The 22,199-nt window shown below is 43.0% G+C and overlaps 1 protein-coding gene across 1 annotated transcript in view; it reads left to right on the plus strand.

Moving 5' to 3' along the window:
• Nucleotides 1-281: 281 nt before the first annotated feature.
• Nucleotides 282-22,199, plus strand: part of GRM3 (glutamate metabotropic receptor 3) — a 145,410-nt gene continuing 123,492 nt past the window's right edge. Inside the window, exon 1 of the mRNA XM_081879114.1 lies at nt 282-407. The gene's annotated coding sequence lies outside the window, so the exon portion shown is untranslated. The remainder of the gene's footprint in view (nt 408-22,199) is intronic.

Genomic DNA, 22,199 nt, shown 5'->3' on the forward strand with positions numbered 1-22,199 from the left:
AGAGACTGAGACTCTGAGGCCCTGAGAATGTGGAACAAATGTGGCTAATGTTTTTTTCATCTTCAATGCTAATTGCTAATAACAAATTGGCAATCCAAATTGGTGAGAGATTCTTCTCCGTCAGCTGGCACTGACAAGCAGTGAATGTAAACATTGATTGAAGAACACGGCTTTGTTTCTGGAGGGTTACAACTGGAGCAAAACTGGAAAGGATTCAAGCGAGCTGACAGTGTTTATTGTCACCGTTCATTGTTCTCAAGGCTCTCTCTGCCCCTCCTGTCATGGAAGGAGCACAATTTGTGGATCTGCTGGAATCACCAGGGAATTGGGCCTCTCAAAGGGAACTGTACAACCTGGAATGTGACTCCTATGATGACAGCGGCAAAGAGGATCCCTCTAAGCGAGCGGTATGTCATTTGATAAACATTATTGAACGTATGTGTCAAGGGTACATTTTCAAAGAAATGTTAACGCAGCACAAACTTTCGTAGCTTGCAGGGCCACTTCTCCAGATGAAAGGAGTGGAACTGCCTGCAGAAAGGAAGTCAAAACAATATGTGTGCTCCTAGGAACCCACATTTGCAAAGGGGCATCTGCCTTATTACAAATAAGATGGGAATGACAGGGCATGCTGATTTACGATGGGTAGTGACAAGCTATCGGCCATTATAAAGCAACATGGAAGTGGTGTGAGCATTAAAAACAAATGTCTTTCCGTGCAGTAAGCATGGATTCACATCTCATCTGTGCCCATGCAACAGCTTCCTCCACAACTTTAAGCATGACAACCAGGGAGAAGAATTCATAGTCTTTCTTCAGGTGTCAGATCACACAGTCAGATTTCTGGATGTGTTCCTGCTCTGCCACCTCACTCTGGCGCAGTCGCTGGAATTGGTTCTTTTTAAAAAGGTCATTTGGAGGTTTCTTATGGACTGTTCAGTGAGGTTGAAATGTTTGCTCAGAGGGGTTTGTATTTCTGGATTTTTTAATGCCATTTCTATTCCTGTTCATATGTTTCTTTAAGTATAGCCTTGTTCTTTGTCCATTACTGACAGATATATTAGGCAAGATCTCATGTACAAAACCTCTGCTGACTTGAAATGCAAGTGTCATGAGGATCTGCATTTAGTCGATGACTAGACAGGTGCTCATGCAAACACTCCTCAGAAGTTGAGGAGGAGAACGGAGTTGCATTCGTCAACCATGTTTTCCCCACCCACCTACCAACGCTTGCACATACAATGTGCACATTGGCCACACCACCTGCCACTCATGCATTTGGCCACTGTGTGAAGAGGCCCCACCCGCCTACATGAATGGGGAACCTGATTGGTCCAGAATCTCTGCTTCCTCGGACTTCCAGAGGCGGCGCAAAACGGCAATGGCGGTCCTCTTTACTCTGTGAAGAGGGGCTCCGCGAAAAAGGGTCGTCCGCTGCGGCAAAGCGGAGACCCACTAAGAAAAACCACAGGCAGAGCGAGCCTGTGGCCGTGGGACTCGGCGGGCGCCAAAAGCCCCCCCAGAAACGAAGAAGGAACCTCGTAAGGGGCTCCGGAACGTGAAAGGGGGAGCGGCGCTGTGAGTTCATCGCTCTTTTCGTGGATGCAAAGCCGCGCTGCTGCTGCCGATGAGCGCTGACCTTTCTTCTTGAAAACACTGAATTTGACAGCTACATACCCGTGAGTAAGGGGTACTAAATTTTGGACTAAATTTGAGGATTTTGACTGAAAACGGGAGGCGAGTAACAGGAAGTCCGTCTTCCGATCCTGCTAACTAGATCAAAGCAAGGGCTCTGAAGAGCGCTGTAGCGTGCAAAAAGGATCGTAAAAGCAGAACAAAGGCGCATTGATAGACTCTGTTTTTAGAAGTCAAAAGGGAAATCTTTGTTAAACCTGTGGATTCTATTTTCGGAACTTTCTTCCTATCTTTGAGTTATACGGAGTTAAAAGGGACAACCTAGTCGTCGGGCTGCCAGAGCGCAATAGAGAACTGTCAAACTGCTGATACTGTTGCTGAAGTTTAAACTGTTACATAGACTGAGATACTAACGTTTAAACATTGTTGCTGGGACCATTCTTGACACCTTGTGGCTTTTATTCAAGAAATAGAAAGCCTTGGGAACCTTCCTTTTGTACTCTGGAATTACAAAGACTTAATACGGGGAATACAGGAACTTTAATGGCGGAAAAGAGTTCTCTCCTTCCTTGAAACTTTGAAATACCCCCCCTAGAGGATTGTGGAGACATAGTGGCCTGGGAACTGTACTTTATTGAGACTTCTTGTGGTTTAATTGTTTATATTTTGGACTTGTCTCTCTTATGGAATAAAAGACAATTTGACCTTGAACTGAGGCAGGTGTGGAATGAGCGGCTCAGGGAAAACAAGAGCAGCCAAAGCTAAAGAAAAAGAAAAAGAAAAGAAATCTGTGCAACTTGTTCAAACAACTTTAACTCATCAACGCAGATCATCTATCCCAACTGTGCTAACAGCACAGGAGGTGGAAACTGAGCAGCCTGTTACAGAAGATATGGCAACTGGAGGATCTGAAACAGTCCTGAAACAAATTTTGGAGCAACTGGCAATTTTAAACCAAAAGGTGGACAATCAATCATTAAAAATTGACCAAGCTACATCCTCTATTAGTAAATTATCTGATCAGGTTTCCCAGCATACTCAGGCAATAGAGAATTTGCAAGGAGCTACGGCTGAAAATTATAAACTAGCTTTGGAAGCCAATCAAAAAGCAGAACAGGCAAACAAAAAAGTTGATGAGATTAAGGGGGAAGTAAGGCCTCTGAAAAGACAGGTAGGGGAACAACAAGCCTACCTGTCACTGGTTGAATTGAAAAGTAAGGAAAATAATCTCAGGTTAAAGGCCATCCCAGAATTGGAGGTAGGTAATCTAGAGGGATTTCTGACACTTTTATTTTCCAAATTCTGGGGAATTGAGGAAGACAAAGATTTCAAAATCGTGATGGCCTTTAGACTGGGAAGATCGGTAAAGAAAGATAAGGCCAGAGACTGTTTGGTTATTTTGAGATCAAGAGAGGAAAGAGATAAGATATTAGGCCTACATTTTAAAAAATCTTTGGAGATAGAAGGTAAAAAGGCTGAAATCTACAGAGATATACCCAAACATCTATTGGATCTTAGGACCACTTACACAGACCTGACCAAATTGTTAAGACACAACGCAATTCCTTATAGGTGGGAGTTTCCACAAGGACTATCATTTACCTATAAAGGAAGGAAGGTAAGAATCAAAACACCTGAGGATCAACAGAAGTTCCTACACGACCACGAGGAGGACCTACAAAAAGGAGCTGCAGCTTCTTGGCCACCACCACCATCGGGACCACCACCAAAACCTACACCGTCTGGATCTGGACCAGCACCACCACCTCCGGGATCGGAGGAAAACCTAGACACCCCATTGTAGGACCCACCAACTAAACCAGGATGTCTCTGCAGCTTCTCAGCTGGAATATAAATGGCGGAAACTCTCTGGAAAAAAGAAAAAAAGTATTTCATATTTTGAAAAAAGAACAATTGGACATTATTTGCTTGCAAGAAACACATGTGACAAGGCTCCACAGAAAAGTGTTAATTAATAAAAGATTAGGCCAAGAATTTATTTCTTCGGACAAAGTTAAGAAAAGAGGAGTGGTGATATATGCAAAGGAGAGCCTGTCACCGAAATTCTTATTTAAAGATGAACATGGCAGAATTTTGGCGATTGAAATTCAGACACAAGGAGAAAAAATTTTGATATTAGGAATATATGCTCCAAATGAAGGAAAATCGGAATTCTTTAGGAAGCTGCACGAGATTATGCTGGACTATTTAGACTATAACAACATCATTATGTTGGGTGATATGAATGGGGTCGTATCTGTAAACATGGATAAGTCGAAAAGTGCTAACATAACGAAAGATGGCAGACTACCTAAAACTTTTTTTGAAATGACTGACAACATGGACTTAATTGACATATGGAGGGTTAAGAACCCCCTAGGAAAAGAAGGAACTTTCTTTTCTGAAGCTCATCTGACATGGACACGAATCGACCAAATATGGGTAACTAGAGGACTGGCACCTAAGACTAGAAAAGTGGAAATCTGCCCAAAAACCTGCTCCGACCATAACGCATTGAAAGTGGAACTGAGATTAAACATAACCGGATCCTATAGATGGAAAATGAATGACACCCTATTAAGGGATCAGGAGATTGTTAAGAAGGCCCAAAAAACTTTAAAGGACTATTTTGAGATAAATTTAAACACCACTGTGGAAAAAAGAACAATCTGGGACGCAAGTAAAGCAGTTATGAGAGGGTTTCTTATACAACAAAATACGATCAAGAAAAAGTTCTGGAATGAAAAGAAGGAGAAGATATTGGAGAAAATAAGAGAAGGAGAGAAAAAATTAAGATCTAGGCCCAAGTCGAAGGAAGTGCTGAGAGAAGTGAAATTTTTCCAGGCACAATATTCGAAATTGATAAATCAAGAGGTGGAATGGAAAATTAAACAAATGAAACAAAGATCCTTTGAATCAGCAAACAAGTGTGGGAAACTGCTAGCATGGCAGTTGAAAAAGAGACAAAAACTTAATACAGTTACAAATCTAGAGATTGAAGGGAGAATGATTCAGAAACCCGAGGAAATTAGAAAGTGTTTCCAGAGATATTTCAAAGAACTTTATTCACAAGGGCCACAGAAAGACTTTGAGGTGGATCAATTCCTTAAAACTAATGGATTACAAAAAATAACCCAGGAAATGAGAACTACCCTGAATAGTAATATTACTCCGCAAGAAATTGAAAGTGCCATTCAGAACCTTCAATTAGGCAAATCTCCAGGCCCTGATGGACTTACCTCCAAATACTATAAGGTTTTGAAGGACTATTTGATACAACCTCTGTTGGAGGTCTGCAATCAGATTATGGAGGGGAGGAAGGCACCGGAGACGTGGAAAGAAGCTTTCATCACATTGATACCCAAACAAGAATCTGAAAAGACCCAGCTTAAGAACTACCGCCCCATCTCACTCCTAAACGTGGATTACAAATTTTTTGCGGATATTTTGGCAAGTAGGTTCAAAAAAGTACTCAATGAAGTGATCCATAAGGACCAGGCTGGCTTTCTCCCCCGTAGGCATTTGTTTGATAATACAAGAAACATTATTGACATTTTGGAACTTCTACAAACAAATCTTAATACTAGAGCGGTTTTAATTTTTATTGATGCGGAGTAAGCCTTTGACAACATTTCTTGGATGTTTATGAAGAAAAATTTGGAAGGGATGGGAGTGGGGCGGGGGTTTGAAAATGGAATAGAGGCAATTTACTCAGAACAAAAAGCTAAGCTGATAGTAAACAATGTGGTGACAGAGGGGTTTAAAATTGAAAAAGGGACACGACAGGGGTGCCCCCTATCCCCCCTATTGTTCATTTCAGTTCTGGAGGTGCTATTGAACATGATTAGAAAGGACCGGTCTGTACAAGGAATTGAGGTCGGAGTGAAACAATACAAACTGAAAGCTTTTGCAGATGACTTGGTATTAACATTACAGGAGCCAGTCTCTAGTACTAAAAGAGTGCTAGAATTAATTTCTGACTTTGGTCGGGTGGCGGGATTTAAGCTGAATAAGCAAAAAACTAAGGTTTTAGCAAAAAATTTGACAACTACAGAAACAGATGAGTTCCTGAAAGAAACAGAATTAAATGTGGTTAAAAAAGTAAAATACCTAGGGGTGTATCTGACCTCCAAAAATTTGAATTTGTTTAAAGATAATTATGAGAAATGTTGGTCAGAAATCAAAAGAGATTTGGAAATATGGTTAAGATTGAAACTTTCCTTGTTGGGCCGAATAGCAGCTATAAAGATGAATGTATTGCCGAAAATGTTATTTCTGTTCCAGGCCCTACAGATCGTGGACAAAGTGGAATGTTTTGGAAAGTGGCAGAAGGATATTTCTAAGTTTGTTTGGCAGGGCAAAAAGCCCCGAATAAAGTTTAAAATACTAACTGACGCGAAAGAAAGAGGGGGATTTGCCCTGCCAGACTTGAGGTTATATTATGAATCTGCAGCCTTCTGCTGGTTGAAAGATTGGATTTTATTGGAAAACACTGATGTCCTAGATCTGGAAGGGTTTGATAATGCTTTTGGGTGGCATGCATATTTGTGGTATGACAAGGTTAAAGTTCACAAATTGTTTAAAAACCATATTGTCAGAAGAGCAATTTTGATGGTCTGGACAAAATATAAGGACTTATTGGAGAGTAAGACTCCGAGGTGGCTCTCACCGGTGGAGGCCAAGGCACGTAAGAGACTTAACATGGAAGCCTATTGGCCTAAATATTGGGAAATAATTGAAAAAATTGGAGACAATTGGAGGTTGCTGAGCTTGGAAAAATTAAAAAACAAGGTGCGAGATTGGTTGCACTATGCTCAAATTCAGGAGGTTTTTAAAGTGGATAAAAAGGTTGGATTCCAGGTGGAAAAATCGAAATTAGAGACAGAACTGTTAGAGCCAAAAAATAAACTACTTTCGAGAATGTACAACTTGCTGCTTAAATGGAATACACAGGACGAGACAGTCAAATCCGCCATGATAAAATGGGCGCAGGACTTGGGGCACAACATTATGTTTGAAGACTGGGAAAGGTTATGGAACACCGGAATGAAATTTACGGCATGTAGTGCCTTGAAGGAAAATATTATGAAAATGATATACCGGTGGTACATGACCCCAGTCAAACTTGCTAAGATATATCACCTGTCTGACAACAAATGTTGGAAATGTAAAGAGGCGGAAGGGACATTCTTTCACCTCTGGTGGACTTGCCCGAAAGTGAAGGCCTTTTGGGAGATGATTCATAATGAACTAAAAAAGGTACTTAGATTTACCTTACCTAAGAAACCGGAGGCCTTTCTTCTGGGCATCGTGGACCAGAGAGTACTTAAGAAAGATAGAACTTTTTTTATGTATGCTACCACAGCAGCAAGGATCCTGATTGCTAAGCATTGGAAGACACAAGATTTACCCACGCTGGAGGAATGGCAGACGCAGTTGATGGACTACATGGAACTGGCCGAAATGACTGGCAGAATCCGAGACTCGGGAGAAGAAACAATCGAGGAAGACTGGGAAAAATTTAAAGACTATTTGAAAAAACATTATAAGTTGTATGAATGTTAAAAAATGCACTTTTGAGGAAATTCTAGCTTCAGCAATTGTAAACTAATGAAATGAAAATTAAGGTACAAGAAGTCAGAGGTGGAATAATGAAATAACTTTATTATGTTCAAGCTAAAACGTATAAGATGTCGGTTACAACATTTTGGAAATTAGATAATATGATAAAATGAAAGATACAATAAGTTTTGAAATAAGTTAACAAATTGCTGATGTTTTGTATCACAGAGAACGCAGGGTTAGGAAGATGCGGGGAAGTCCATTGGATTTGCTGAAAAAAAGGATTATGGAAATTTGTAACTTCTCTACTTTATTTTCTATATCTATCTTTTATTCTTTTTTTCTGTAATTCATAAACTTAATAAAAATATTATTAAAAAAAAAAAAAAAACAGAATCTCTGCTTCCTCTTCACACACTGGCTGAACGCACAGCCAGCAGGGGCTGGGGCAGTGTGCATGGTGAGAGTGGGGCATGGACGCAGGACACAACCCCATCGACATATGAAGGGTCTTCATATGACTATCTCTTAACTTGCTCAAATTTATAAAGGAGCTCAGCTGGCATATGGTCTCTTGCAGAGCTTGGCGCTCTGAAGTTTCTGTTGTTGTATGTGACTGTGCACCTATCATGGTTCTATTGCCAGTGCAATACTCAAAGGAATAGCATTCAAAGATACAGCTTGCTGGCAAATAGAGCCCACAGGACAGACCACCTGTTCTTGACATGATATAAGAAATGACATGGAGGAATGCTTCAGTTTTCTTCCAGATCTTATTCTATTTGCATAATGCCTTGACCATTATTCTGTCTATTTAAAAGAAAAGAAGAAACTTCATTTGCCAGAGGAATATATGGAGAATGATACATTGTGCTAAATAACCTCTGACTTTAAATGTGTTCTGTGTAAGTAGCAGAAGGAGATGGGATATAGCAGGGAGAATGGACTGTACCACTTGGTTCATAATGCCAAACTCTAGCAATCACACTCTCCTGATTCATTAGATGAAGGGAGATAATTCAGGCTTGTTCATGTAGCACTCAAGCCTGATGGACTGCTATGTCTGATATGGGTCTATGTCTCCACTTCATAGGGGTGCATTTCTTCCATCCCATTATTGGTAATCTTTCCTAAAATGCAGTTTGGGCTTTGCTGATATTCTTCATCAGCCTAGGTCATGTTTCAATTACAGCCTTCTAGGGATAAATCCCCTTCGTTTTATGCGTTTTGTGATAGAGCCTTTTTCTAACATGAAATGTTACCCATGTGGTTAGGTTTTTTTTATTGTTTTGCAATTATTTCATAACGTCTGATATTGTAAACTGATGTTTGTGTATTTCATGATGTAATAGTAGGAATTGTTATTAATGTTATTATTAGCCTGCCCTCTATTGTTAATGTGCAACAACAGGATGATATTTTTACATGTTTGTTCTCTTTTGTCCTACATCTGTCTCTAATGGCATCTCTAGGGGGCTGCAGAGAAGATTCATTCCTGCCCTTTCCCTCTGCCTTTGTCTACATTCAGCATGTCCACACATTCCATATTCACCTTACTAATGGAGAGAGGGCCTGTGCAACATCTTCCATAATCAAGTCATAGATCTAATTAATCCAATAATACTATAATTCAGGGATAATAATGCCTCTTGCCTGTACACAGCACTTATCCTTAACAATGAATGTGTGGTTTTTCACTTCTGGAATGGAAAGCCATGGATAAATGCAATGTCTCTAACCAGCCCCCTTCCTTCAGATGGTCTAGATGACATATACCGACAATGACATATGACTTTTGACATTCCAAGGGGAAGAGATGTAGCACTCTGACATGAGTCAGATGCTGCAAGGGAATAAAACCTTGCAAAGGTCAAGTTCCCCTTCAGAGTACAATGCCAACAACACAAAATCAAAAGGTGAGAGGAAAAATTAACCAAATATATTATTTGCCAGCTTGACACAAAGTAGCATTGCCCATTCTAAGCATTCAGGAGCTATTTTTTCCAGTCTGAGCTGTAGTGTTTTCTTTGATCAGTTGCATCCATTTGAAACATGCAACGACATGTATCAGGGATTCCCAGAAACAGTTCCTGAATTTACTATTTTCTTGTGTTCAAAGCACTTTTCGGTTTCATTGTCAGCTTAAAGTAATCCTGCCTTATTTGGAAATCCGTCTCTTTCAGTTTCATTATTATGAGCCTAAAGGTACCTATTTTCTAGGACAATATTATCATTCATATGCATTTCTAACATTTGCTAGCAACAGCCCATAACACATTTAGTTAAACCATATATATATGCAGCTTTATTTTCCCATAAAATTGAAAGTCAGCATTAGCACCACCACAAAGGCCATTCTGTGAAGCTTGTCATAAACCTGAATGGACGTGTAGTTGATAAAAAGAACCCAAGACTCCATTAGCATAATACTGAGCTGGCCCTGTTGAGTTCTGTCAGTTCAGGATAGCATTCACAGGAAGTTAAACATTACTTTGAATGGGTAATTGTGAGGAGGTGAAAATGAAATAATATCAATGCTCCGTAAAATACAATGACTTTCTCTATAAAGCTAAATGATCAGCAGCCAGGCTTGACAATCCATAAAATGGGCAGGATGTCAGAGGAAAGAAGGGCAAATTCATCTCCTTCCTGCACAGCTTTGCCCAAATTCAAAAAGGTGTGTGTGTGTGTGAGAGAGAGAGAGAGAGAGAGAGAGAGAGAGAGCGCTTCCAATTGTTACACTTTTTTCTGTTAACACTGGGCCATTCTGCAGGAGGTATGGTATAGCGGCTTCTGTGGTGTAGAGACACAGAATGAAATCCCTTCTCAGCTATGAAGCTCAATGTTCATAATTAGCTTCCATACAACTACTTCTCTCATCACATGTTGAAGACAACACTTGAATCAAGGGACCCCACAGACAGTGCAGTCCTCTTCAAGGGTCTGTTTCCCACACCTTCTTCCTTCTTTGGTGATCCCTCATAGCTGAGTAAGATTGTCTTCCATGAACCCGGTTTTAACAGTGAGTAAGGGTTCACCAAGCGTGCCTTCCTCTTAGCACATTTCTCCCTTTCGTCCTGAGTTAGAGGGTCTTCAAAGTCCATGACACCTTTGGTAAAGGCTGTTCTCCAATTGGAACGCTCGCAGGCCAATGTTTCCCAGTTGTTGGTGTTTATACTGACGCGCAGCACAAATTAATAATGCAGAGTTTTTAAGTGAAAGAATAAGAACTTTACTGAGTTAAAATAAACTTCTTTATAAGCAACATGGTTCCAAACAGTTTGACTGAGATTCCATACTGACTCTAACTGAAATCTTACTGAGAACACAGAGAGAAAATGGCTGCTAAGTCACATGCCAGAGTGACTCCACAGTTAGCAGTTAGGCCTGAATAACTTTAGTAGGCCCAAATGATTGTGAAGTCCAAGCACTTCCCAGCCTGCTTTGCTGCTTCTGCTCTCATGTGTCTTTGTCACATGACATATACTACATTTGTTTAGATTTGCATTGAGAGCGTCTTTAAGCCTCTTTTGTTGTCCATCGGCATTACGCTTTCCAATCTTAAATTGGGAATAGAGTAGTTGCATCCGAACAACATGAACCAGTCCAACGAAGTTGATGTTGAAGAATCATCACTTTGACACTGGTGATCTTTGCTTTTTCCAGCACACTGACATTAGTTCACCCAAGTGATATGTAATTTTTTTTCAGAGAAACTGTTGATGGAATCTTTTGAAGAGTTGGGGATAGTGTTTATAAGTGGTCCATGTTTCACAAGCATACATTAAAGTTGGTAGTACAATAGCTTTGTAAACAAGCATTTTGGTTTCCCTGCGAATGTCACAGTCATCAAAAACTCTGTGCTTCAACTGGGAGAAAGCTGCACTCAGGTAGAAAAAATGATTGACATTTTCCAATGTTACACCATTAAGTTGGCTTTGTGACTCTGTGGAGGGGTTGTTTTGTGCTTGTTGGTGCAGCACTTTGGTTTTTTGGATATTGAGTGACAGGCCAAGCTTTCTGTAAGCTTCTGTGAAGATATTTAGGATGGTTTGGAGGTCATCCTCTGAGTGTGCACACACTACGTTGCCATCAGCATATTGAAGCTCTATGGTAACCTTACTCTTTGCTTTAAGCCTACTCAAATGGAAAAGCTTTCTTCTGTTTGATAAATATTATTTCTACCCCAGTGGGGAGTTTCCCTTCGACAATGTGTAGGATCACGCTGATGAAGTTCGGGCGATAACACATCCCTGTTTAACGCCTGATCCCATTGTGAATGGTTCATTTTGAGAGCCATTTTATCTGCAGTTGTTGCCATACTATCATGTAGGAGCCGAAGGATGTTCACAAATTTATCCGGGCAGCCGATTTTCAGAAGGACAGTCCACAGGGCATTACGATTTACAGTGTTGAAGGTCTTAGTCAGGTCAATGAACGCCATATACAGGGGTTGGTTTTGCTCTCTGCATTTTTCGTGAAGCTGTAGAGTAGTGAAAATCAAGACCACTGACCCCCCAGAAGGGGCGGCAGCACTGTAGTCCTCTTCAAGGGTCTGTCCCCTGCACCAACAGGATTTCAATTGAAGGAAGAGAGTGGAAGTATGTTTGCTAGTTGGATCTCTGTCACATCCTTAGTTGCTGCTCCTACTAGCCCTTCATGTATTGAATCATAGAACAGAATAGTAGAATCATAGAACTGTAGAGTTGGAAGGGACCCCAAGGGTCATCTAGTCCAAACCCCTGCAATGCAGGAATCTCAGCTGAAGCATCCATGACAGATGGACATCCAACCTCTGTTTTAAAACCTCCAAGGACGGAGAGGGCACCACCTCCCAAGGGAGTCTGTTCTACTGTCGAACAGCTCTGACTCTCAGAAAGTTCTTCCTTAGTCTGATTCTCCTTTCTTGCCACTTGATGCCATTGCTTCGAATCCTATTGGAAGGGGAACATCTGGGTGCAAAGTTTGATCCCTGCAGTGGGCTTCTCACAGGGTTTAGACTCCATGCTTCTGCTTCCCCTCCAACAAACAGAAGGTGGTGGGCCTTAGGAGACTTGTGCTAAAGGCTCTGGACAAGACTATAAGATAGAATGGAAAGTTCATGAATAATAATAATTTATTATTTATATGCTGCCCCTCAGACTGGGTTGTCCCAGCCACTCTGGGCGGCTCCCAACAAAAAAGAGTAAAAACACAATACAACATCTCACTTTAAAATTTTGCTGAACAGGACTGTCTTCAGATGTCTTTTAAAGATCCCATAGCTGTTTATCTGTTTGACATCTACAGGGCAGGCACCACTACCAAAAAGGCCCTCTGCCTGAACATTCCAACACACCTGGAAACAGAGAATGTTCTTCCTTCATAATCTTCAGATCATTGCTATTCTCAGAATACTTAGATCAGAATCCTGAGACCAGTAGGTATAGGGTGGTATACAAATTAAACAAACAAACAAACAAACAAACAAACAAGTAAAAGATCACTCTTCCCCAACCTGGTCTTCTTTGGGTGTTGTTGGGTTACAGTTCCCATCAGTCCCAGCTAGAATGGACAATGGTCAGAGATTATTGGAATCATAGTCGAAAACACCTGGCAAGCACTAGCTTGGGAGAAACTGCTTTAGATTTCCCAATAGCAAAACTGTTTAGTTTACAAGGCTTCCTAACAGTACTGGTGATGCCTGGAACTCTTTTTAGCCTTATGAAATTATGTAATACCACAGTTTCAAGATTTTGGAATTACATTTAGTTGACCTGTAGAGATTCAGCACTCATTTCTGATTTGCAGAATTGGGGGGTGGGGGGTGGGATTGTTAGTATTATTCTTATTATAGAGTTTCAGAACAGACTTTAAAATGGCCTTAATGTGTTCCCCGCAGGGAGAAAGGGTAGAGGTTGCATCACAATATAGTTTCTTGGAAATGGCAGAAGATGGATGGAGAGAGGTGAAAAAATTGATGACTTTGGGAGGGGGAGTGGATTGAATGATGGATGAGGAGGCCAGAGAGGATTTTACATATTGCTGACTAAGGCTGAAAAACTTCAAATAAATCTCTCCTTAAGTTGTTGCTTTGTGCTTGGCTGACTGAAACGCAGCGGGTCCAGTTCTTACAGTCCCTCCTGGAAGTGTGATTCTCCACCTAAAGTCTATAAGAGGGATTCCTGCGAGGATTATATTGAGCTGGATCCAATCAAGTACTTGAGAAATTAATAGGTGTATAATTACAAAATCCATCACTATTTTTACATCTAAATTGAATTGCGTTTGAAGACTTGATCGAGGCCTGTTCTCTATAGCAGCAGTCTGGAATGGAAACGCAGTGGTGGAGCACAGTGTGTGATTTAAGGCTGTAGGTGCAGAAAATGAGCACAGCCAGGAGTAGGATGGGCAAGAAGCTCTCTCGCTGATATGCCTGGTTTCTTTTACTTGCAGAAAGTGTTCCTTTGCTAATGTGGAGAAGCATTTAAAAAGTTCACCCCCACCAGGAATCTGCTTGCTTGGGATTCTACCACCTCATTCTGCTGCCTCCGCTGGGCTAAGTTTCTTATGATGTGGTGGATTGCTGGCATAAGACTCTAAGCCTGGATCAGCCAGAGATAGGCTGGCCTAACTCACCCATCCTGGCTCAGCTGGGGCTCAGAACGTAGGCCACTACAAGTCCCAAAGGTGGAGCATAAGGACCAGGATCATGCAGGAGAAACTAGCACTGGATCCTAAGCCTGTTCAGCTTGGTCACATCCTTTGGCAACCTGACATAAGCTGGAAAAAGGAGTGGCATAACTCAAATTACACAATGAAAGACAATGGGGAGAATCCAGTCCTTAGAACTGGAGTCCAGGCTCATCTGGCAATCCTGTCCACACAGCTATAAAACATCAACTGTCAACTCTGTCTCTCATTTATTCATGGGTTACATTAGCTAGGGAGGCTACATTCCTATGGGATAACCAGCCTCATATAAGCAACATGCTTGTCTAATTAATGCATGAAGGAGTTAATACCATAGAGTAAGCTGTCCTGCCAGGCTTAGCCTAGGTCACTTCCCCTTAGCTTGGGAGGAAATGGGTACAGTAATTAATTCTCTGTTCACCTTCAGTCTACCTGAGAAGCTCAGTGCGTGAAAAGATTTGAGCTGGTTGCTCCAGCAAAGGCTGCTTGGCTCTCACAACCCACTCTTGAGTTCCTATACCAATAATTTAGGAACTTGCACTAAGCTGTTTTACTTTTCTAAAGCACATGAATCTGACCTTCAGAGAGCTTGTAAGTAAACTCTTCTTTAACTTGCCAAACATGTAGTCTTTTTCCTATGCTGGGGGAAGTGGGAAGCTTCGGAAAGGAATATTTTATGGGGGCAATTTGGATCTCACTTTAAAGAGCACCTTTTAAGTTTTTACTGCCTCTATTTCCATGCTTTGCTTTGCTGCATATTTTGTTAAATCTCTGCTGGAGTTCTCTCACCAAAGAGTACTTACCCCAAACTTGGATCTTACATTCCAGGAATTCTCCTTTCCACTGCTAGGAATCCCTAATCTCCGCCTCTGGCCCAAAACTTGAAGAAACCCCCAATGTGGGACAGACAATATCATCAGGAATCACAGAATCATAGAATTGTAGAGTTGGAAGGGACCATGAGAGTCATTTAGTCCAACTGCCTGCAATGCAGGAATCTGCTGCCCAACATGGGGCTCAAACCCACAACCCTGAGATGAAGAGTCTCATGCTGGACTGACTGAGCTATCCAGGAGTGAGGGAGGATCTTTCCAGATGGAGAACAAAGAAGCAAACAGCCTCCTGAAACCTGGGGAACCAAGTAGCAGCCTGGGGAAAGAGAATGGAGTCCCTCTGCTACAACCTTCCCCAAGGCCTGGGTTTGCGGTGTGGCTTGGCAAGGGGACAGTGAGCAGGGACACTGAGTCTTGTAATGGGGAGGGGGAATGTGCTCCTCCTGATTCAAACTTCTTCTGGTCCAGGAAGACAGTGGAGCAGGAGAGGAGGGGGCAGGAGAAGGAGGAGATGTGGAAGCCCTTGACTCTCCACCAGCCAGATATTTCTCTCTCTCTCTCTCTCTCTCTCTCTCTCTCTCTCTCCTCCTGCTCTTCAGTCTCCACTCCTACATCTTCTCCTCCTTCTGACTCAGGTCTCCCGGCTGTTCCAGGCTCCTTCAGATCATGGATCCGTTCTTTCCTTCTCCCAGTGCCCAAACTTCCATATCTAGCCACTACACCTCAGTTTCCCTGACACGCACACACCGCAGAGCTTTCCCCAAGTGACATGATTCTCTATTGCATCTGGCAAGCAGAAGTAGCTGCTGGTCATGAGTAGGAGGAAGCTGCCCTTTGGAATGGGGACTGGCTGGGCTAGGCTGGATCTACACTGATATTAAAAGATGCTAAGAAAAAAAAACCCGTTCTATAGCTCTCAATGGAATTTCCCTTTGCCTGCTGTACAGCGCCCCCTTGGTGTCACATTTTATAACGTATTTATAACATTATAACTCGCCAGGGTAGATTAGTCCCTGATCTCTCACTTCTGGCTGCTGCTCTAAAGTTCAACAGAACACGTGAGAACTCCCCAAGTCCTTCCATGTCCCAGAGACTCAGGAGCAGGAAAGGGTCCATCACAAATAATGGAGCCAAAATAAAATTTGTGGGCTCCTCCAAGTAATTCCTGCATTGCAGGGGACTGGACTGAATGACCCTGAGGGTCCCCTCCAACTCTCTGATTCTATGATTCCTGTGGCACCTTCATTAAGAACAGAAGTGGAATGGAGTACCTAGTATGCTGTTTCAATTGCAAAATACCTAGTCATTTGTTTCTGGGAATCAATATCACCTCTTAGGTATAATAGCTTCCGCAGAGTCATTTCTGCCAAACAACTGAGTCCAAGACAAAAGGGGCAGCAGGGAATGCAGTAATGGATTCCACGTACTGAGCGTTTTCCTTGTCACTCCTCTCATGCTTAGCAGAGCCCATTCCATAAAATGAGGCCATACTGCCATAAGGAGGGCCAAATTCTGGCTCGACTCACTTAGTCTGGTGCTTCTCCCATTACCCCAGCAAGGCAAGACAGAGTTGAGTTGCAGTGTCCCCCCCCCCTCCAGGGGACAGTACAAAAGGGGCTCTATTTTGCACACCTTATATTGCGTCCAATGTTTTACCAGACTATTCCCTTGCAATGCTTTCTCCTATACCCATTGAAGAGCTACCTTTCTTCTTTCCTTCTAACCCGTAGACGGAATTGTGCGAAAATTGATTGATTGGGGCGTGACCTTGCTGATATCTTTACGATCCCAATCAGCCACTTACAGCGGTCCGGTGCGCTTCCGCTGCGCAGTAACTCCTGCTGTCTCTTCAGTCACGCCTAGTAGAGTAGACACAGCGGTAAAGCTGTCACTTGCTCCAGACAAACTTATACAGTACAGGTTTGTCTATTTACAGTTCTTTATTGCGGCATTTCTCAGCAAAACAGTCCAGGGCTTCTTTCAGCCATGACAAACATGTCCGTCTTCCTCAAAGACACAGAGGAAAGAGAAAGAACAGAGAACAAGCTCCTCCCAGCTTTGAATCGCTGACGTCAGAAAGTGACGCACACCTCAGAACACTTAACCAGTTAAGTTCTGAACTCTCACACCTCCTCTTGCGTTGCTTTCTGACAAGACCTGTGAAACATCTTCAGCAACACCCTGTGAGAGCAATCCCTTGCCCAATGCCTTGCGCCCTCCCTTGGCGTTCCTGTCAGGCATCTGTGGAACAACCTCACAACTCTCAGATTCGCACTGTGCGAAACTTACCCACGCACCTGTGGCCTGATACCTCTCAGGTGGAATACCCTTCGTTGTGCGACTGGATGCCTAGGCACAAACTCAGGTGTTTCCTCTGACTCACCGTCACCAGCAGGTGTGTCCTCAGCATCACAGGATTCCCCCTCTGACTTAAAGCGTCTTCGAATCCTCTCCATTACACTCACAGGAGAACTAGGCTCACTCTTGGGCCCTCTTTTAACAACTTGTGGAGATGCCCTGTCCAGCTCCTGACTCTGGTCAGTGAGCTGATCGTCATCAGCAGACTCAGCCTCTCCTTCCTCCTCATCAGAACCTTCCTGTTCTGAATCAGAAAGACATTCTGAAAGAACATCATGCTTAACAGGAGTATTTGACCTTTTATCCTGCTCATAGAACTCAGCGTGTTTACTGATCAGCACCTTACTCTGATCACCTGATGGATATGCAAACCTCCATGCACAAGCTTCTGGCTCATACCCACAGAAGATCATTTTCCGGAACTTGGCTCCATCTGGCCCTTGCAAAGCCTTAGGCACCGGCACAGATGACATTACACCAAACTGCCTCAGAAAATGGATCTGGGGTTTCCTGCCATGCAACAAACAATACGGTGTGTCACCTATCAGTGAATTGTAGGTACGATTCCAGGTGAAGCTTACATATCTTACCGCCTCCAACCAAAACCTTGGAGGTAACCCAGAGTCTGCAAGCATCACCTGTGCAGCCTTGACCAGAGCTCCACTCCTCAGCTCTGCCACCCCCCTCTGATTGGGTGAAGTAACTGTGTGACGTATCCCTTTCTTGTGAAAGAACTTCTGCAAAGCAGACCCAGTGTACTTAGCATTTCTGTCACTGGTGACCGCTTGCACCCTGGTGGAGAACCTTAGTTCCACCCCCTCAATCCAGCTTCTGATCAGCTGTGCTGCATCTTCCTGGGATTTGAGACCGTGGGTCCAGGTGTTCTGCGTAAAATCATCTTGGATTGTCAGCAGAAGCCTGGCCCCTCCCAGACTTGGTTCCTTGATGGGACCCAACAGATCTATGTGAACCAGTTCAAAGGGTTTTGTGGTTACCCTCTCCACTTGTGGGTAACTGCACCCTTTTTTCTTTACCTGTCTGCACGTGTCACAATTAATGGCACATCCACAATTTTTAATCTTACATCCTTTGGCAATCTCGGGTAACATCTGCAAATCCTCTATAGGACTATGAATTGTCCTTTTATGCCATACACAAGCACATTGAACATGAGTGGGAACTGTAGCACGCAGGGCCTGTGCTTTCTCAACCTTCCCCTCACCCCCCAGAGACGTTTTAAGAATGAAAAGATCATTCTGTCCCTTTTTCACTTCAACAAGGCGTCTCCCTTCTCTGGAGATTGTGCAGACATCATCCTGGAAACAAACCTGAAACCCTTTTTTTAACAAATAAGGCACAGATAACAAACAGTGATGCACCCCTGGGACGACGCAAAACTCCATCTGTTCCTGCAAAACAGAAATATAGGCATTAGCAACATTAGTTATTTTTCCCTTTTGTCCATTTGCGAACTTAACAGTCTGTCCCTCTGGAACTGCCTTGCAATTCCACATCTCGACTGCAGGGGTCTCTGGAACCATGTTGCGGTTAGCTGCTGAGTCTATAACAAAGCAAAGCTCCGAGTTTTCCACACAGTGGTCTTCAAACAAAGCCATGCTAGCAGTTACTTGATAAGACTCTTCCTGTTGTTTACCACGTCTGCCGGACTCAATCCCATGCCTGCCTGCCTTTGCAGGCTGGTTGCCATGGAAACCCGCCTGGTTCCCATGGGAATTGACCTTGACAACATCCTGCCTCGCCTCTCTGCTCCGGTGGGGGCAACTGCCACGCAGATGTTGAACTCCAGTGGAAAAACACTGCCCGGGGCTCCTTTCTGCCGGCCTGGCCTTCCGTCTTCCGGAACAGCTCCTCTTGCCAGCCTCGCCCCCTCTGAAGCTCCTCTCCGCTCCAGCACTCCCAGTGGAAAGTTTTTTAAACTTGCCTTTGGAATTCTCCGCCCCTCCGATCTGCTCACCAGCGCTTCTTGAGGCTGGAACCGGGGCTGCTGCCTTCTTGGGGCTTTCCATCGCTTCTCCAGGGCCCTGGCCTCCTGCTGAAGTTTCACACAAACTTAACAGCACATCCCAGGCAGCCCTTGCTGACTTTACGCCCTCCAAGTGGGGTTTCAGCGATGCATCTACGCATGCTTTCAGCATATCAAGCTCTCTTTGCATTCTCTGCTGGCCATCTGCAGGCAACGCAGCCTCACAGCCTGCAACGTCTGTCAGGGGTAGTGGCTCTTTCTGGCTTACATCCCAAAGCCCAGTAACCAAGAACCAACCTCTCACTCTTCTGCTCCAAGTTGCCCAACTTTTTAAAGTGAGCTTTTCAAGCGGAATGTCCTCAAGGACCTGGCTCTCTGCCATTCTCTTCCGTTCTCCCAAGGGGCCCCAAAGCTGTACTCACTCAGCACCAGCTTCTCCGGCTCTCCCTTCCGTGGAGAAACGATTTCCAGCTGCTCTCAGCTGCTCTCTCTTGCCCCTCAGAAGCAGGCAAACACTCGCAGCACGCAGCCTCCGCCTCGGCCAGCTTCCCTGCCTCAGAACGCAGACTTCAAAGCATTCCGGCAGCTCCCAGCGACAGCTTTACGAGCGGTTAATTGGTCTCCATAACCTGTGCGAAAATTGATTGATTGGGGCGTGACCTTGCTGATATCTTTACGATCCCAATCAGCCACTTACAGCGGTCCGGTGCGCTTCCGCTGCGCAGTAACTCCTGCTGTCTCTTCAGTCACGCCTAGCAGAGTAGACACAGCGGTAAAGCTGTCACTTGCTCCAGACAAACTTACACAGTACAGGTTTGTCTATTTACAGTTCTTTATTGCGGCATTTCTCAGCAAAACAGTCCAGGGCTTCTTTCAGCCATGACAAACATGTCCGTCTTCCTCAAAGACACAGAGGAAAGAGAAAGAACAGAGAACAAGCTCCTCCCAGCTTCGAATCGCTGACGTCAGAAAGTGACGCACACCTCAGAACACTTAACCAGTTAAGTTCTGAACTCTAACAGGAATAAACCTCATCCTCTTATTTTAAAAAAATGCAACAACCAAATCCAGAAAGTCAGTCCTAAGCATCTCTTTCATTCCCTTTTCATCTCAGGCACTTCTTCTCTGGTACTACCTCCTCAAAAACAAACAAACAAACAATTAAACAAACAAACAAACAAACAAACAAACAAACAAACAAACAAACAAACTATAACTGTCCTAGGGTCATAAGTGAAGAACAAATATTAATTTTTTTAAGAAATCTGCAAATTAACACATGACTTACTACACATAATACAAATGATAAAGAAGCATAGATTTATGCATTTCCAGACGCTTCCTTGAGCAATGTAAATAGGAGCAATCACTTATTGTACTTTCTGCATTATGGATCTCTTCATATTCTACAAATATACTTTTAAAAAAGCAACCTTTCCTTTGCATAATAATAATAATAATAATGTACTATTTATACATTATTTTTATACATTTATAGATGAGTTTCCCCAGCCACTCTGGGCGGCTTCCAAACGAGTGTTAAAAACAAGACAGCATTAAAAAATACAGCATTAAATATTAAAAACTTCCCTAAACAGGGCTGCCTTCAGATGTCTTTTAAATATAAGATAGCTGCTTATTTCCTTCACATCTGAAGGGAGGGAGTTCCACAGTGTGGGCGCCACTACCGAGAAGGTCCTCTGTCTGGCTCCCTGCAACCTCACTTCAAATCACATTTCTTTCTTAACAGGGAAGAGAATTTGTATTTGACTTTGCATTCCCAACACTCACCAGGGCGATTGGGATTCCCCTCATGGAGACAGAAATTTGTGTTTCATTCCCCACAAAAATGAAATGAGCCAAGAGAAAATGCAGGTTCAATTTTGTGTGATCATCACTGTTCAGTGCTCTGCTGGAGAATGAAATCAAGTTGATAACCATTCCCTCATAGGGAGAGGCATGTAACAGCTAGCGAGACACCTTGGGTCAGTTCAGAATTTGATGTGGGTTCCTGCACTTTTTCTTTCTTCCCCACCCATTCAGATCTGCTAGTTGATTAATTCTGCACATGATCTGTTCCTGGTTTGCAACTCTGGTTGGGAAGGCAAGGGAATGGTCTTCTGCTGGTGCAACAGGACTTCTTCTTCTCCCCAGCCTGCAGCCCCAGCACCACTCATCCCCAAAACTCTGCTGCAGGGGGGCGAGGACATGGGAGCAGATTGGGGGAGAGCACGCAGGTGGAAAGGAAAAGGAAGTCTACTCAAAGTTTACGTTCAGACATACTTAATTTTATTTGTATACCACCTTCCCACAGTTCAAACTGTGCTGAAGCTGGCTTACAACATGAAAAAATACGTAACCACAACATAACAAAAGTAGTCATAATAAATAAAATATTGAAAAATACAAAACCAAACTGAACAATTTCCACATAAATCACAACAAAATCTTTAAGACCTCCACCAAGCAGCCCCCCCCCAGCAACACCCTAGATCCCAACGTACAACACTGGATATCACCTAAAGCAGAGCTTTCCAAACTTTACATGTTGGTGACACATTTTAGACATGCAGTAGACTCTGCCCCCCCCATTGACACATTGAAATGGACATCTGCCTAGGCATCCACATGTATTATTATTATTATTTGATTATTTGATTTACAGCATAAAATTACAAAAGGAAAACACAAAATACCCATCATTGTCATTATTCTTATTCTTAATATACATTGCTATCATTTTGTTACAACACATCTGCTTTCAAACTCAAACACAATACTGATGCCTGGTTCTCTGAAACAGAAACTGGCATGGGCTCCACCACACCAGAAGCCCTGATAATAATTTCCATGAGTGGTCAGGAGAAACAGGAGAGCAGAGCTGCATCTTCACGAGTTCTGCCTTTTGGTGACAGAAGAGAGGTAAGATATAAATGTAAGGAAATAATAATAATAATTAAGAATAACATTCTGCAGGTGGCTCCCGGCTCCCACTTGCAGCAGGAGCAACAACATCTCCTGAGGAAAGAAGGAAGGATAGTTATTACTGCCATTGTTGATGGTGAGCCCCACCCCTGAGAAAATGTCGGCGAATGTCTATTCCTGCTGGAGAAATTAAGAGAAATTTAAGATTTGACCACAACACAAAGCTGCTG

The sequence above is a fragment of the Podarcis erhardii genome (genome assembly GCF_964252035.2).
Source record: "Podarcis erhardii genome assembly, chromosome: 10".
In the NCBI taxonomy this organism is placed as follows: domain Eukaryota; kingdom Metazoa; phylum Chordata; class Lepidosauria; order Squamata; family Lacertidae; genus Podarcis; species Podarcis erhardii.